Raw genomic sequence first — 19,771 nt, 5'->3', positions numbered from 1 at the left:
TCATGGTTATTGAAACTGTTCATGCTCCCCTTTAGCTAAGTGGCTAGATAAAAAAAGTATATTGCATTGTTTCATTTGGCAGTACTATAGATTTTGCTAGTATGGAGCTGGTGTGACGGATCAAGCATCTTTATTCAATACTGGGAAAAGAATATCACAGTGATATGAAAGCACTTAATATAAGTTAATAGTACTACTACCTATTATAGTATTAAGAGTCACCTTTCTTTAACTAGGTCCTATCACCAATGTTTTGACTCGAGTATGTCCCTGAAATTATACAGTTTGTTTTGAAAACATTATGGAAAACGATAACGCGTGAGTAATAAATTTTATAATCTACACTACTTCATTTTTAATATATCCGTACAGTCTAATGATTCTGTATACCTTGATACAGTTAGGTTTTCAACGTCTCCTGACCACTGTTATGCCAAGTTGGTACCTGAAGCTGTCCAGAGACCTTGAGCTTGGCTGAAGGTGAGGTACCGTATTGATTTTTATAAGTCTGTCCTCCCTTAGGTGAGTTGAGCAATTCAACAGATCACATGCAAGAAAAAACATGAAAATGACTTTGCTTTATGGAAAAAAAGCAAACCATGAGAGCCAGCTTGGCCCAGTCCATGGGGTCAAGGCAGACCAGGATGGCACATTGAGTGTTCAATTCACTTAAATACGTATGCTTTAGCTTCTTATTCACTCTAAATTTCAAATAACAAAAACCTTTTTTTTTTCGTAATAGTGAGGTTGGGGCAATAATGATTGAGGATGCACTGCATCTGAAACAAATATGGTACCTTCTCCAATCTCAACCTGTAGATTCCAAATGATTGGACTGGGTGTTTGGGGGGGGGGGGGGGGGTGGTATTTTGGAACTCTGTTTCTAACAAAACCTTTTCCAAAGTCACATTGACATTGGTGAAGTTTATGATATTGCTCACATCTTTTCACTAATCTAGAAAGTAATTAAAATATTTACAATTATAATTATCAATAATATTATTCAGGCTATATTAAAATTGCTTTACCTGGTACTTCAATTGTATACTAAATATAACTTCATGATAAAGTTTTCAAACTTGATAATGCTTTGTGTTTCCAATACACGACGAATTCGGGAAAAGAGTGTCAAGCGTAGGTAAAGACAAACAGTCCTTGGCTAGCTTATTCCACATTAGGTTTCTGTCTATAAATTAGTTTTCTGGTCCTGATTAATTCGCACAACTCCAGCAACTTTGGCTATCCTGCTGGAACCCTGATAAAATTTGTTGGAATTTGTTTTTTTCCAGATGTGTACACTCCTTCTCCTTTATCCCTAACAGAATGATTTGATACTAGATGTCTCATGGTCTCTTGGTAAGTATGGTTACCATGGATTACTTATGTTATTTCTCTAGGGTGAGTAATGAAGGTATTGCAATTGAATTAGTAGGTTTGGTAGCTGATCAGTGCTTGACACTGACTAATCGTTATCTATGCAGGCTATCATCGTGGCAGATCTGTCTGTTTTCATGAATTGAATAGAGGATTCTATATTGTTGAGCAATGAAAATGACAAGGTGAACCTACGATTTCAATTGGATCTGCTATTCTGGATATTCTGATTTTATCAAGATAAAATCAGCTAGACTTTCATTTCAACAGCTTAATCCTCAACATCATGAACCAAATAACAGAGGAAAAATAAAGACTAGTACACACCTGAGGAATAACTCAGGTCATGGCTGTGAGGGCTGTCCTAACACCATGATCAGCAGACAGGTATACAGGCAAGGATCATGAACAATTAAACAGCTGTCAGATCAGAGAGGTCGGAGAAGAGCGATAATAAGTTATACTTAACAAATGTGCAGTGGCTGAACAACTCTATGTAACAACACAGCATTGACCGGGTCAGCAGTCAACAATCATAATGTCTGGACCTAATAATATCTGGAGTGTTGGGATACCTTTTCATTCATCCATCAATGTACTAGGATAATGAGATGCTGGATTAGTCAATTACCATTGTATGGGGCCACTTGGTCTCTCATAGTTTCCCCCTAGATATAGCATTAAATAATAAGCAGCGCCGGTTCCTATTTTCAATCTGCTTCTGAAAGATGATAACTAGAGTGACTCAAACTAGCACTACACATCAAGATAGAATTGTTAGCGCCTATGAACCATGTATGAGCAGAAAACAGTATGCCAGTATTGTTGCAAAATGTCAAACTTCTGTCAATGTGGAGTTTACTCCCTCATTTTTTTTAACAGTTATGCATACATAGGGAGTTTGTGAAATCACTATTTCACTTAGGGAATTCATAAATTAACTAAAAACCCTAGTGATTTCATGAAATCACTGAAATGAGGCTCTTGTTATTTTGCAAAATCACTGAATGTGATCTATTGTAAAAAAGTTCAGCATTGTTTAAGTATTGTAAGGAGAAGTTTATTCATAAATATACGATTAGTTTTAATATCTGTACACAATTCTTTATTACAGATTTTCATGGACCAATTACCACACTATGAGACATCTTTGATGAAACAGTAATTCAGCTGGACATATACCATAGCTTTGATGACTACTCAGAGGATTTATCATAGTTTCAGAGCAGTTTTAATACTTCCTTTAATACTTCCTTTAATGTAGTCTAGAGCAGTTAAATACTTAATGTAGTCTTACACAGGTTGAGGTGTCAATAGTGTTTGCAATCAAAGAAATCTGTGTAATCATATCCACATAGCTTTGATGACTACTCTGAGGATTTATCATACATAGTTCAGAGCAGTTCACACTTCCTTCAATGTGTTGTAATAGCACCAACGAAATCATCAGCAAAGCTCACATTGCAACTGGCCACTGTGGTCGTGACAGGATGCTGAAACATCTTAGGCAAAAGTATATGCCAACATCACAACAGATGCTGTTGAACTCTTCAAGTCCTACTGTTGTATGTCAAGAGAAGAGAACGTCCCAAGACTACAGGTGTTGTTGTCAAGCCTGTTCTCTTCCAGCGAATTCAATCTCGTGGTCAAGTTGATCTTGTTGACATGCCAGTCATCCCCACAAGGACAGTTTCAAGTGGATCATGGTTTACCAGTGTCACCTCACAAAGTTTGTTATCCTGAGGCCCCTGTCTTCCAAGAGAGCTGCTGAAGTCGCCTTTTAACTGTTGGATATATTCCTCATCTTTGGTGCACCAGCCATCCTTCAGAGTGACAACGGCTCAGAATTCACAGCCCAAGTCATCACAGAGCTCAAAGAGTTGTGGCCGCAACTCATCATGGTTCATGGCAATCCCCAGACATCCCCCAAAGCCAGGATTCTGTTGAAGGAGCAAACAGTGACATCAAAGACATTCTGGTGGCTTGGATGAGTGACCAACAACACCCAGGACTGGACAGTGGGAGTCAAATTTGTTTCAGCAAAAGAAGAACTCCGCTCATCATGCTGGCATCAACAGAACCCCCTACAAAGCCATGTTTGGAGAGGATCCTAAAGTTGGATTGACATCTTCTAGTCTCCCACCTGAAATTCTGAAAGCTGGGATTCTGAGCAAAAAAGTATTCCAGGAATCAGTTTGATCTCTGGTCCGCAGCAACTCTTAAATGATTCTGATGTCAACAAAGAATCTACAATCACACTCCGTCAACTCTTAGTCTACAGCTTCTGGTACGTGGACAAGGGTTCTTCGGTGTGACTGCAGCAAAGGCAAGAAACCAGTGTCAGACAAACAGGTGCAAGTATTATAAAGCAAAGAGACTTTGTAACGCAGGTTCAGAGCAGTCTCATTGTGATATAAGAATTGAGAATTGTGTACAGATATTAAAACTAATCATACCATTTTCAGATTGTTATTTTATCATTGTAATCATTTATGAATAAACTTCCTTACAACACTTAAGCAATGCTGAACTTTTCTACCAATATATCACATTCATGATTTTGTAAAATAACAAGAGCCTCATTCAGTGATTTCATGAAATCACTAGAGTTTTTAGTGAATTTATGAAGTCCCTAGTGAAATAGTGATTTCACAAACTCCTGAAAGTTTCAGGGATTTCACAAAATCCCTATTTAGACAATCTTACTGTAACATATACAATATAGAGTTTTAAATTTACACATTTAATTATTCAAAAATTTGAGTAGAATATATATAGGTTTAATTTAAATTTATATTTTATATGTACTTGTGCACATGTATCCATGCAACTAACCAGATCTCTGACCTGAACATGAAAGCTAGTGTCATTCGTTCAGCCTTGCCATTGATTATTTATTATTCTAATATTTCCAACGAATAATCAATTTTTGTCTAATAGCATTTAGTAAGTAAATTTTAATTAAAATAATGGTGTATGATTTAAACTAAATCTTAAACATATTCTAAATACTTAGGAATAAACTTTATACAAAAAAATGCCATTAAAATGTCTTTTAATATATGTTAGCCAACAAGTAATATTTTTCATTTGATAGAGCAGCACAAAAAAACAAAACAAAAGTTGTCACTTAGAACATGTACATCCTCTTTCCCTTTACACTGTAAATTTACAAGGAACTGTTTGGCATTTCCAGTGTTGTCATCAAATTTTTGGCATTTGGTGATGGTTGAGAATACAAATGAAGTGAAACCTCTTTAACATTGCTTGGATTTAACCTCGATGAAGACCCAAAACAATCTAACAAAATGTAAAAGTTACATTATTCAGATAATTGGAAGCAACACAATATATTGAAGTCACTTGCCTTCCCTATATATGTGACATCATCTCTTGAATGGAAGAAAACGTTCCTTTTCCCTTATTGCTTGCCTTTCCCCTTCCTTTTGCCAATAATAGTGGGATTTCTTCAAGGGTACCATCTAAGATCTTCATGAAGCAAATGAGAGTTTGAATGATCATGAATTGGACTAGCAATACGTTATAAATTCAAATTATATCATTACATTTTGTATCAACATACCTTCCTCGTTCTGTATTCCAACATAAAAACAATGAGCTCATATTTTTCCATCAACAATTTCCACTAATTACGTGTGTAAACTACATGACAATGAAATGGGAATTATATTAAAAATAACAACATCAAACTAATAATTTAAATTTTTTAACAAATAAGTGTCTTAACATGTATATACATACTGAGTGCCAGTCTTAAGTTCACACTATATACATTATTACTTTTATTCATAATAATTATAGTGATTATCAGTATTACCCTCATATACACAATGTTTTTAAATCTATCCATCTACCTATCTATTAATCAATCTATCTGTCTGTCTGTCCTATCTGTATATGCAATATTTATCGTTAATATTTCCTTTTCATTATGTAAATATGTTCTCTCAACCGTAATTTATCATAATAAGTATATGTGTATCATGTAAATATTGTACATTGTAAAATATATAAAACAACTTACTTCATCTCTGGATCCCATATGAATACGTGTGCCCAAGGCATCATCATTACTTTTGTATGAGCCATCAATCAATTCCTTACTTCATCAACATTGACAGAGTCATAGCTGAATATTCTCTTCACTTCAGCACACAACTGGGCCAAGTTTATTGCATTTGGTTCAGCCATAGTAAAAAAAATGTAGTCCACTAAAGCGAGATTAGACACTAAGTTTATCCAACTGCAAGCAACAAAAAGTTGAAAGAAACGCATTTATATATACTTGGACTACACAACTACTTCAGCAAAATAATTGCAACGTAAACATATGACCCGTAAATAACGTGAACAAATTCGAAGAAAGCAAACGTTTGCTATATTTCGCGAAACTATTAGCAAACGTTAGCTAATAGTTTCGCGAAACATAGCAAACCGTTTGCATATTGGGGCTATTTATTGGACTCAGCAATAAATTGCGAACGTAGCTCATGTAGGCTATGAATAATGTATATCCTTTTTTTTTTTACTGGTATATTAAAGGGGCGGTAGATGTAGCATTCATTGCTCGTCGTCATTCTGTAACTGGTTGTCTTTTGTCGCAGTATCGAACCGTATGCTCCATTTCTCGTTCTGTAAGTGATATTACTCTCCATGTTGTCCACGTTTAGATTAGATCCATAGCAGTCAAAAGATTGAAGACAAGTAGCATGGATTCTGAACAACTACAGGTCATTGTTCAATCTCTATATATGTATATTTCATAACTATATGGCAATACTATGAGATATATTGGATTCATAACAGCATGTACATTATATGTAGTATTCATATATATTATATACTAAATCATATAAGCTAGATGCTTAATGACTCAATAATTCAAATGGAAGACCACTCCTATTATACTCCTACATTTTTCCATTGTTTTTCACTTTCAAACATATATATTTTCATCTCTGTATTTTCATATATTTTAATTTGCATTTGGTTTTAAATTTTACAGAGCACTAGAAATCTTGTAGTAAGAGAATTAATTAATTAATAATAATTAAATATTTATCTATAATTTGTTTTTGTGCTTTTGAAATTATTTCTCATTACAGGGGGGTTCCTGCTGCTGAGAAGCCAGTGAACAACTAAAATTGTTTAACAACAGTCTATCAAGAAGAAAGGTTTGCTCAATAATCACAATCCAGACATGTCCGTAATTTTAATATTTTGGTATTACTCTGTAGGAGGCTTTCATCCTTTACATCATAAGCAAGTGACTTGGTACAGTTGTGGTCCAACTGTTATGATGCTTCCACATGGGACATGCTAGTAGTTTCTCTCTCTCTCTCTCTCTCTCTCCTCTCTCTCTCTCCCTATCCTATTGTGTTCTTTTTCTCTAGAGCCTATATTACATTGATATAAATTCGTCGAGTTCTGTCTGACTATTTTGGTTATGATATTCTCTTTGTCATGAATATTACTGACAATCGATGATAAAGTAAAAACATATGGAAACATTTATCCTAACATGATTACTCCTAACCAGATTATTAATCGAGCTAGGCAAAATCATCTACTTTTGGAGTACAAAGCTAGTACAACCTCTAGAGGAAGTGAAGAGTGATGCAAAGGAAGCACTAAAAGTATATGAACATACTACAATAATGTTTTTTTATTTATTTCTTATAGTTTGTAGTGAAGAAAATTATCTCATGAGACTGACAAAGACAAAGTGGCCATGTTAACTGCTACTATTGTAAGTAATCTAAGAATAAAGAAATGAAAAACTTTCCTCTATTTTATTACAGACTAAAGTAATACTGCAATTGAAACATCTTCTAATGGACTTCAGAGTTCAGTGGTTAGTCTGCAATAACATCTTTAACTGAGACAGAAGGTGATTATAACTTTTAACATTTTAAGGTGGATCTCATTGAAGCTGTTCGGATCCTTTAGCAAAGTGGCTAGATAAAAAGGTATATTGTATTGTTCTGTTTGTCAGCACTAGATTTTTTCTAGTATGGAGCTGGTCTGACCGATCACAGCATCTTTACAGCTCTTACTCAATACTTGGAAGAAAAGAATATCACAGTGATATGAAAGCTCTTAATGTAAGTTAAAAATAACTATGTATGAATCATTTCCTTTACCTGTAGATCTACCACCTCATGTTTTGACTCGTGTTACAGAGTATGTCCCTGAAATTATACAATTTGTTGAAAAGATTATTGAAATGGTTATGCGTGAGTAATTAATTTATAATCTCACTAGTTTCGTTTTCAATATATAGGTATGAGTCTAATGGTTCTGTATACTTTGATACAGTTAAGTTTTCAACATCTCCTGATCATCGTTATGCCAGTTGGTACCTGAAGCTGTTGGAGACCTTGAAGCCTTGGCTGAAGGGGAGGGTATGTAGCTATTGATATCCGTATTGTTGATTTATGAGTCTGTTGTCTCTTAGGTGAATTGAGTAATTCAACAGATCGCATGCAAGAAAAGAAACATGAAAATGACTTTGCTTTATGGAAAACAGCAAACCAGGAGAGCCAGCTTGGCCCAGTCCATGGGGTCAAGGCAGACCCCCCCCCCCCATGGCACATTGAGTGTTCAGTTATGGCCTGGTAAATTGAATACACATTCACTTAAATATGTATGCTTACCTATTTATTCACTCTAAATTTCAAATGACAAAATGTTTTTGGTAATAGTGAGGTTTGGGCAATAGAGCTGACATACACACAGGAGGAGTGGACTTAAAATTTCCTCATCATGATAATGAAGTGATAGCTCAAGTTAAGTAGGTTATTAATGATGCCATCTGCAAAAGCTAACGTCTTTATTATAGGCTTGTTATGAATCTGATAAATGGATCAATTACTTTTTACATGCTGGTCACCTGACTATTGAGGGCTCAAAAAATGTCAAAATCTTTAAAAAATTTTATTACAATCAAAGAAGCTCTAAAGCGGAACACTCCCTCACAACTGAGACTTGCCTTCTTGCTCCATCGATGGAATGCCACATTAGATTATTCTGAAAATACAATGCTAGAAGCAATTCAATTTGAAAAGACAATGAATGTATGAAATGCATGTACTGATATCATTGTCAAGCCTTTATCCAAATTATGCTAGGAGTTCTTTTTAAACTGTTCAAGATCTTGTGAGACGCTGTCCTGATGGAACAAAAAGTTTCTCAAAATGGACTATGCAAGACATGCAGTTTGAATAAAAAGTATTCTAGTGGCTATAAGTGTACACATATAGTATGAATATCTTTCATCAGGTTCTATGAAAAACGTTCTCTTGTTCACTCAGCTCTCTGTGACTCAATAGACACACCCACTGTATTAAAACATATGAGAGAAATGGTGTCTGCCTGTAACTCGTACATAGATGTGGAGGGAGAGAAGGCTAACCACCGTTTGTTAACTAATATTGCTCAGTATATTTCCCGTCTCCTAAGGGTTTTTGGTGTTATTCCTTATGAAATGACCATTGGGTTTCCGATTAATAATGAAGAGAAAGACCTTGTAAGTAGGCTAGTAGGTCATGCAGATGTTAGAATTAAAAAGTTTAGCTTATTTGTGTTATGAAAGTGATAAAATTGATATGATATATGTATTGACTCAATCATTTTTTTATATTTTTATCTATTTATGTTTTCTGGGTACTTTTATGTTAACATAATTTGTTTGTTAATTTTAGGAAAATTGGTCATGCCCATATGTTAGTGCTCTAGCTGATTTTAGAGAGCGTGTACGAGAGGTAGCTCTTCAGGAAAAAAGTTTGCTGCAAATTTATTTAATAATTATTTGTTTTTTAATCACCCATAGTATCCCCCCCCCCCTTCACCTTACAAATTTGTGATTGGTTGCGAGATGAAGCTTTTAGTTGACCTAGGTGTTAGACTTGAAGACAAGAAAGGTTTTCTTAAAATAAGATTAAATTCTTATTAATGCCATTGTTATAGGAAGAACAACAGTAAAGTTAACAAGTAACAAATTTTTTCTAGGGAAGCTGAGAAAAAAATGTGAGTGTTAGAATCAATTAGTTTACATATATAATAATACTACATAGGTCATGAGGGAAAACTTGGATAGAGTGAAGAGCATTGACAGTACTCTGTAGATAAAACGCTTTATATTGATTAATTCTATAAATGATATTAATTAATTTTTTTATAATTAAATGTAACTTGCATCATTTCTTTGTAGTGCTTTGATGAAATAAACAAAAATTGATAAAAAATTGACAATCTTAGGCTGCAAGCATTGAAATGCTGTTAATTTGTACTCAAATCATGTGATGCCTCAATAAAAAAATACTGTTACAATTAGGAAATATGATAATCACAGACGACTTTATACAAGCAATTTTAACAAATAATTCAAAACATTCCAATAGCTATAACATATGAACTTTAAATTAACATGATGAATGGTTGTATGTATAGTAAGAACTCTATTAGTTAAAATATTTTACAATTTTTGAAAAATTGATGTTTACAATGTTTTACACTTCCCCACAAATTCATTATAACAAGTTTTATAATATTAATACACACACACACACACATACAACACACACACACACACACACACAACACACACACACACAAACACACCCACACACACACACACACACACACACACACACACACACACACACATATATATTATATCTATAATATATATATATATATATAATATATATATATATATATATATATATATACATGCAACTATTGATATCAATAAAATATACAAAATTCATGTGAGTCAATCCAGCTATCTCCATGTATACAAAAGAAACTCTCAATAAGTCTTCATTAATGATTAAAATGCACCTATAATGAACTGGACTAGCTTTGGTCTCCTACCTGTCACCATTTAGAATACAGAACAAAGCACATAAAGTATGACATTGGTGACTTCATTGACATCAGTACAATAATCACATTAGTGACAGGCATCACTACATTCAAAGTTTGTAGATAGCTAATAAAAAAATTATATTACTAAATTTTAAAAAATAAGATGCACTTTGTTAAAAGATAAAATCAAAGTTAAAATATTATATGACCTATAAAATGAACAATTATTAACCATAACTTTCAAAGTTATACTACTAGATAGACTACTACAGCAAAAATTGGCAAACACATACATGTTAATTATTGAAACAAAATCAGCAAAAAATAATTGCTACGTAAGCAAGTCGGCGACGCTAGATGTTTTTAGACCTTTTACCTTTTTTCATTAACTGACTGATCTTCTTACCGCTCGATTCTTTTGGCTTCTTTATTGGCGTCATTGAATCAACAAAATGCCTTTTACCAATTAAAGGAACTGAAAACTGAAGGAGAGCTATTAGTCTCTGTAGTATAATTCTGTAGAGGTAATCCAGCATAACTATTCTGTGTAGTTGTAGGAGTTGTGCTATGAGGTCCGTATGTGGTCAAAGACTCGTGTGTCATTAAGTTTTTATCTATCATATCTTGGTTAGATGATGGTAGCATAGATGATAAATGTTACGTTTTCAAAAGATGGTAAAACGTCTAAATCTTCTTGATTGTGAGAGGAGGATTGAGAATGCACTGCATCTGAAATAAATATGGCACCTTCTCCAATCTCAACCTGTAGATCCAAATGATTGGACTGTGTTGGTATTGGAACAATTTCATTGGTTTTTGCGCTTTAAGAAAACATTCTGGACAGTTATTTCATTGTTGACTACAAATGACTTAGATCTGTCAGTAAGCTGTGTGTCTGGTGGTAGTTCTGAAACATTTTCTAAAGTGCCATTATTGACAAAGTCTTGGTCTGATCTTGAAGTTGATGGTTGGATCTGTGATAGACCATATGATAAATAGAGTTCATGAAGAGAATGAGATATTTTCAACAAGTTCAGTGTCAGTATTGGTTCTTTGGAGCTTAAATGTAATGCTATTATATAAATTTCCCGTGACAATTTTAAAAGGGGATGGTTGTTTTCATTTTGGAACCAATCAATACTATTTGTATTTTCAGTTATTGTAAACATCTTTCACTGTCACTCTTCAACTTCACCTAATAACTCTTGAAATAGGCAGTTCAAAGATTGTTCCTCTTCTGATAGAGTGTATGGTGGAGTATTTGTTTCTTTTTTGTGAAACACATCAAGTAACAACGACTAGCAGATGTAGATTTTGAAGTCTTACCTCTTGCTATAATAATATTAAGTTAGTACAAGATATCCTCCTGTTCGATAGGGCTGTGCTGACATAATCCAATACGCGCGCGTAGGCGATAACAGGATGTGGTAGTGCTTGGTTACATTTTAATGTTTATTAATAATAATATAGAAAAGATCCTCAACAGAAGCAGAAATTGTAAAGAAGCAGACTTTACCAAAGAAACTGACACCCATAGTAAGAGTCTGAGACATCATGTTGTTGTAATATATATAATCTTGATCTGGTGCACAGATCCCAATAAACTTGTTAAGGACAAATAGAGGATCTAGTGATTTTAATCCAATTCATTGGCTAACAAATTAGAATGTTTAATATATATATATATATATTGAACATTCTAGTTGTTTGTATATGTATATCTATATGTACATGTATGCATGTATAAGTCACCAAAATATTCTAATAGAATAGGGAAAATAAAAAATGACATTACTAGATATTGTATATCCTTTCATAAAATAGTCCTTGAAGTTAGCTATTAAGTCAAGTGAAGGGTACACTAGATTATATTAACTATTCTCTTGAATTATCTCATGTAGACATTTTGCTAGCAAGTAATGTATCATGATGTCACACAGTTGCCTAAGAAATGGATTAATGTCACTAGATGCCCTTTCTCCTCACAATTTAGCAAGTGGGTGTATGGGAGCAATAACAATGAATATACTAAGACATGACCAAATACAATGAATATAATTGTTTATATATAGTATAATATATGTGCCTTACGAACACTTTGATGATAAACTTGCCACATCACCTCAGGATAGGTTTAAGGGTCATGTAAATATCTCTAGCAGTGTTAAATTTCTTGGAATTAATTTGTACTATCGTGTTTACAATGACATCACTAAACTAGTACAATAATTGTAACTGTAAATTCTAAAGTACATAACAATGTTTTTATAGTTGTACATGTAATAGATATTGATTCAAAGGATTATTTAAATACTTTTACACTCACAATATAAAAGGAATAATATATATAGTTACTGATCAATCAGTGTTACTATTCATTTGTTTATGTTGTACAAAGGTTATTGCTTACTCAATATACAAATATAGCTCACACATTCTTTTGTTAATCTTAAATTTATGGCTACAATAGTAATTAGTATCCTATAATGATAAAGTCAAGAAGTCTTTGCTTTTGTGAAAATTGTATTGGGAAGTTATCTAAACGAAGTGCATGGATGGATAATGAGGAAATTACTACTAAAATTGAAGTGAATACATATCAAACATATAACACCTACAGCTTTTGATGATTAGGACGTTTGGGGGTGAGGTCTATCAGCAATCTAAATATGTATTGGAAATTGGAAAGTATGTCTAATCTCAGCTTCTGTAGTTACCTATTAAAAATTAATGGCTGTTGGATATATTAGCAGCTAAATCAGCCAAAGTATTAACAAATCTGTCTAAGGACAAATAGAGGATATAGTGATTTTAATCCATTTGATGGGGGTGGCTAACAAATTAGAATGTTCAATATATATATATATATATATATATATATATATATATATATATATATTGAACATTCTAATTTGTTTGTATATGGATATGGATATGTATGCATGTATGTATATAAGTCACCAAAATATGGATTCTTAATAAATAGGGAAAAATAACAAATGACATTACAAAATATTGTATAGTCCTTTTAAAATAGTCCTTGAAGTTAGCTATTAAGTAAGTGAAGGGTACACTAGATTATATTAACCATTTCTTGAATTTCTCATGTAGACATTTTGTTAGCAAGTAATGTATCATAATGTCACACAGTTGCCTAAGAAAATGGATTATTGTCACTAGATGCCCTTTTCTCCTCACAATTTAGCAAGTGGGTGTATGGGAGCAATAGCCATGAATATACTAAGACATGACCAAATACAATGAATATAATTGTTTCTATATAGTATAATATGTGTGTCATATGAACACTTAGATAAACTTGCCACATCACTCAGGATAAGGTTTAAGGGTTATGTATATCTAAGCAGTGTTAATTTCTTGGAATTAATTTGTACTATGGTGTCTATAATGACATCACTAAATAGTACAACAATTGTAACTTTAAAATATAATGTACATAACAACATTATTATAGTTGTCATGTAATGGATAATTGATTCAAAGATTATTTAAATACTTTTACACTATATTGTGTCACAATATAAAAAGTGTGATAATATATATGTTTACTGATCATCAGTGTTACTATTTCATTTGCTTATGTAGTACAAAGCTTATTATTGCTTACTCAATATACAAATATTAGCTCACACATTCTTTTGTTAATCTTAAATTTATGGCTACAATAGTAATTAGTATGCTTAATGATAAAGTTCAAAAAAAACTTTGCTTTGTGAAATTGTATTGGTTTATCAAACTGAGTGAACGGATGGATAATGTGGAAATTTGTACTATTTTGAAGTGAATTACATATCAATTCATTTACCATTCATTCATCATCATACATAATTGATAATAGACATGAAAGAACCGGTAAGCATTAACTAAGTATTGATTGAAGTTATTTGCTGTGTGTGTGTGTGTGTGGTGTGTGTGTGCGTGGTATATATATATATATATATATATATATACACAGAGCTTTGTGCTTGGATATACCTGTAAATCAACTCAACTATCTTCTGATAATCAGTGTTAACTATTTAAAAGCAGTAAATCAAAATTAACTTGCTCTTCCTTTCTCAATGTTAAACAAGCTTTTGATTTTTGACATGGATTATTATATGCTGTTTTCAAAAAACAACCTTTATAACAAAGTCTTGTAAATACAACTGATTTTGTTCCATGTATATTTTGGTTAATGAAGACTACATATTTTAGGTTCATTTATTAGTTTTGGAAATTCATAGCTCAATGACAGTCAGTATGAGCTGTTCATTTAAAAATATACACCATATCCCCCCCTTGGAAATTAGGTTAGCCCATTTTTTTCAAGGGGTAATTGGATGTAATGAATACCGAAACTGAAACTCAACACAAGGAAATATATAGCATAAGATAACTTAGACTAAACACAAGGAGAATGTACACCCAATAGTCTATGGGTGTTAAATTCTCCTAAGTGCCTTATCAGCACCAGGGTCTATAGGTGTTAAGTGTCTTATCAGCACCAGTAATATGGTCATCTCATCATGTCATTTGAAAACCCAAATGGTCTGAAAATGTGCTAGAAGTGAGTCAAGGGTCTAAAATTCAAAACTTTTCTGGGGGGCATGCCTCCAGACCTCCCCGAGGGCACACGTCGCGCGACAGTCCCTTCAACCCCCTAAATTTTCTCTAAGTTTATTTTGCCCCCCCCCCCCCTGTCCATTTTTCTTAAAATGAAACCCTGGTGATATGGGTCAAAATATAGACAAGTATCTTAGTACTATTGCTCACTGTGTGATCAGAGACATCTATATGCTTCAACTGAACAGCTGCTACTATTCATATGTGATCAATTATGGCAATCCAAAACAGGACAAAGTTATGTTGACAAAAAATATCATATCTTGACACATTGTAACAGAGTTCATATATATTATCATCATTGTTGTAAATAACATGATAATAGGAAATTTCAACACAAAACAAGGTTGCAATGATTTGTTACAACATAGTATCACACATAATTAATATTTTATGCTAATATGCTTATATGCTATATATATCTATAATATATATATATATATTATATATATTATATATAGAAACAGAATTAAAGGACAAAAGAAACAGAGTCTCTCGCTGTGTTGCTGTTACTCCGAGGTTTCACGCGTTATGCGATCGTCAGACAGCTGTCTTGACGATCGCATAACGCGTGGAAACTCGGAGGTAACAGCAACACAGCGAGAGCTCTGTTCTTTTGTCCTTTAATTCTGTTCTAACCCAGCTCTGTCTAAACGACATCGAGCACTCTTCAACAGACTAGATACTTCAGTATAATATATATATATATATATATATATATATAATAATTATGCCTACATATATATATGCCTATTAGTACATACTATATGGCTATACTATAATACTGACACTACTATATAGCTGTCTTGAAATCTGTCCCAGGGGAAAGTCCTGTCTGTATTTTGTTAATTATCATTAGTGTGATCATAGATAGTATCTATGTGTGATGATCTCAATTGAGAAAAATATGTACATGTATATATTGCATGTAAATACTGTCTATCATAACATTGAAAGGCAATATATAAAAGGTTCAACCTTCTGGTCACATTTTTACTTTGTAATGTAATCATCAAAGTCATGTCAAAATATAATAATAATTTTAACTAATCATAATTTTAAATGTTGTTCATAAGACTTAAAGTGACTACAACTATAATTGTATTGATCATGACAAACCTTCCTTTTGTGATCATCCCTAACACACCCAATCTCATAATTACATTATACTGTCTGATCTTCATTTATTATTTGTGACTTCATACACATAACAGGTGGAATCTTTGTGGGCTAACTTAAACTGTATGCTTACCATGGAAGATTGAATTTTATCTAAACTTGGAAAATGGATTCTTATCTAAATTTTTAATGAATGAATGTGTACCAGTAATGACTTTAATATGAAATTGATACATTATGCTTGGATGTTTAAGATTTATAGTCTAGAATATATTAAATTTCCCACTGAAGTACAGTGTTCTATTACCAGCACTTTAGACATTACCATTAATGAAATCACTATAACTTCATGATTACTAAAACTTTCAACTATCATGATAAGCATTATGTGTGGACGAAAACATATCAATATAAATGTTTGTCTCAGGATGATACGACAAAATTTATGCCCAATAATGTCAATTTAGTCTGGACAATGAACAAAAAGGAACTGGTAAGCGTTAACAAAGCGTTGATTGAAATTATAATGCATATAAAGGCTCTGTGCCTTAGGCATGTCTCTAAATGCATTAACTTGTGATAATCTGTGTTAACTGCTTGAAAACAGTAATTATGAACTTTTTGTCCTGTTCTTTTCTCAGCACTAACAATTAAAGTCTTTTAATTTCTGTTAGGATTAATAGTTTTTTGTTTCCAATCAACCTGTTATAGCTTAATCCTGTAAATATAAACTGATTATATTTCTATGTATATTTTGGTCAATTTGAGATTTTTTTTTCTGTATTATTTTATTTATCAATTTTGAAATACAGAACTCAATGATAGTTATTAGACTGTGTATTGATCACATTTAAAGACATGAGGTCAAAGTTTAGAGTAGAGGTTAAGGTTTAATACATGTTACATTGCTACTTATGGAAGATGAAGGGAAGACCTCTATTCTACTTTCCAACCTCACTCACACACACACTTACTAAGAGGTTTGAGGGTGGGATCTAGGAAGAAACATGTAATAAATTGGAGAATATGTCTGATATTGGCTTCAATAGTTAATTGTCTGGCATTTTAAACTTTTTATTTCTACAAAATCAATATTAGATTTGGTTATGACATTTATATTTGTAGCACCAGACCCTCAAGCATAGCAAAAACTACTTTTTGCTTTTCCCGCATGTAGGTATGGAGCCAACATGCACTAAGTGCTTAAATGCTGAAGATATAAGAATTTAGTACCAAAAGGCATACATATAGCTAATAATCTTTATTCATTTTTTGATTCCTTTACAGAATGAAAACTAAGAGATAGACTTGTATGTGTTAAAATGATGCTCGCAGAAAAAGGAGCATTTGTAGATGCTTGTGGATGAAAGTATACATGGCATAAGTTACTATCATCCAGGCACTACTATATATATCAGCAATTTCATAATAATAGTGATTTTTTTCTCTGTAGTTCGAGAGGACCAGACTTTACTATGCTTCAAGGTATGAACACAAGGACATGTCTGTTATTATCTAAAGCTGATCCAAACCTTGTTGATCAAGTGAGTTTCTTTCATTTTCATATAGTTATTAATACTAACATAATATTATAATAAAAATTAGTCTGCTATAAAAAATGATGTTCTTTATGTTCCATACCTTAATTTTGTTACATACTCTGGTTTGCCTTTATATATTAACAAAACATTTGTGTACTTTTGTAAACTGCAGCAGAAATGAAACAAGCTGTAATAACTTTGAACCTAGAAAACACTTTTATCGATGCCTTATTTGCCATTACAATTGAATTCCTGACACTAACAACTAGCAAAAACAGATTATTGTGTGTATGTGTTTATCAATTGCCTGAAGCATTCATGAAGGATCACCTTATTCTTCTTCCTTCTAGTCAACATAACATCAAACCTCAAGCAGATCCATTTGCCACGAACAGAGTAGAACATTTGCTTTGTGATAAAAGAGGGTGTGACAAGGTGACAACTGTTGGTCACATGATAGAAGCATTTATGATTGGTGTACCCTAAATCCTGGTAGAAACTAGAACCTCAACATTGAATGTGAGTTTATCCAGACACTCTCTTCCTCTGCAGACTGTCGGGACATTGAGACTATAATTATTGTAGTCCTGTTGTCTTAAAATGCTGAAAAAAACTATACAAATATAAAACTTTTTGAATATAACCTGTTTATTTTTTCTTTTATTAAAACAATGTTAAAAATATGTTGCGTTTAATGATGTTAACATCAAGAGACCATTGAGTGAAAAATCACCCGTCTTTTACTGAATAATGATACTAGTACTCATGTCAATCTCATTGATAAGGTATTTTAGATTGTAGATTGTATGCAATTAAAAGTCAATAATATTTTTTCATTACAGGTTCACAAGTCAAATTTTGGACAAGGACTTAATACATTGAAGTGTTATAGTTAAATATTATATAAAGTTTATTTTCACCATAAAATATTTCAGAAATTATCTTCCTTTTTGTAAAGACAGCCAGCCATATAGTACTAGGAGCCTGTAAATTGCTGTAATGATAGATAAAGTAGTTTTTTTGGTTACTTTTGCCTTAGTCTTTATTACTAAAAGGATCATACAGTTTTATATAGGGCAACCTGTAATGATCAACTGGATATGGTAAAATATTAGTGGACTATGATGCTAATATTAATGTTGTCAACAAGATAATAAAAAGTATATGCATTTGTGTTAGCAAATGATGTTTAGTTAACCAATATTTGTATCATTAATCATTACTTGTTAAATGCCAAAATTGACAAAAAAGCTTTTGTTTAAATTTCCATTTATTTTAGCTTGAAGCTACGGCCTCAGTCAAGAAATTAGCATACAAACAAACTTAGAATGCTAACAGATACCAAATTGAGTCAGGCACTTGCACAAATTAACTTATTAGACTAGAACATGAGTTGAGATAATAACCAGGCATTATGCAAAATAATTAGTCAATATTTTAATTATATGAAGTTAACTGCTATACAAAACCATATGTATTACCTATGATTTTGTCTACATTTTGTCTAGTATATATATTTCTAATTTCACAACTTTTAATCCACTGTCAGAGCGACAAATGGAATTAAAGAAACTGCCGACACACATATAACCAATTAATATTATTACTTAATTTACCATTGACACAACACTTTGAATTGGACATGACTAATTCAAGTTTGTAACTAAGAAAATTGTCTTTAAGCAATTCTGTGGCTTCTTTCAACTCTGCATCTTAAAACTTGTCTCAATAATCCATCAATTACAGCAATGACAGTATTATCAAAATAGTCTGCAGTGATTTTTTGATTATAATTTTGTTTGCAATCTTAATGAAGTCAACATAATGATCACAATTATTTATTAAAAATGTACGCAAACTATCCATGCATTAGAGACAGCTGACAGTATATATTTTTATCACTAGTTCCATGAAGTTTGTTATTAATGATAAAGGTAGTCTCTTATAGACAGTATATATAAAATCCTCCTCATCCCTTAATCATCATTAAAGGTAGAATGCATGTTAATCTACTCTTTATTAGTTTTACTAATGATACTATTCAGATGCTTCACATATGCATTTTTATCTGTAAATATTTAAGTTATTTTCTCTTGCAGAGTTGTGTCAGAATTTGCTTCACCTTTCCAAATGAGGCCTACATAAAGAAATGGTCTACCTAAGTAACATGAAACTTGTTCTTATGGCACCACCTTGTGTTGGGAAAAATCTTTCAAGTC

The 19,771-nt window shown here is 32.5% G+C and overlaps 1 pseudogene; it reads left to right on the top strand.

The window, feature by feature from the left end:
- Positions 1 to 1,338: 1,338 nt before the first annotated feature.
- Positions 1,339 to 18,038, top strand: LOC121392722 (annotated as a pseudogene).
- Positions 18,039 to 19,771: the final 1,733 nt, after the last annotated feature.

Source organism: Gigantopelta aegis, unplaced genomic scaffold, assembly GCF_016097555.1.
Source record: "Gigantopelta aegis isolate Gae_Host unplaced genomic scaffold, Gae_host_genome ctg4370_pilon_pilon, whole genome shotgun sequence".
Lineage (NCBI taxonomy): Eukaryota > Metazoa > Mollusca > Gastropoda > Neomphalida > Peltospiridae > Gigantopelta > Gigantopelta aegis.
This window is presented reverse-complemented; position numbering and strand designations above follow the sequence as displayed.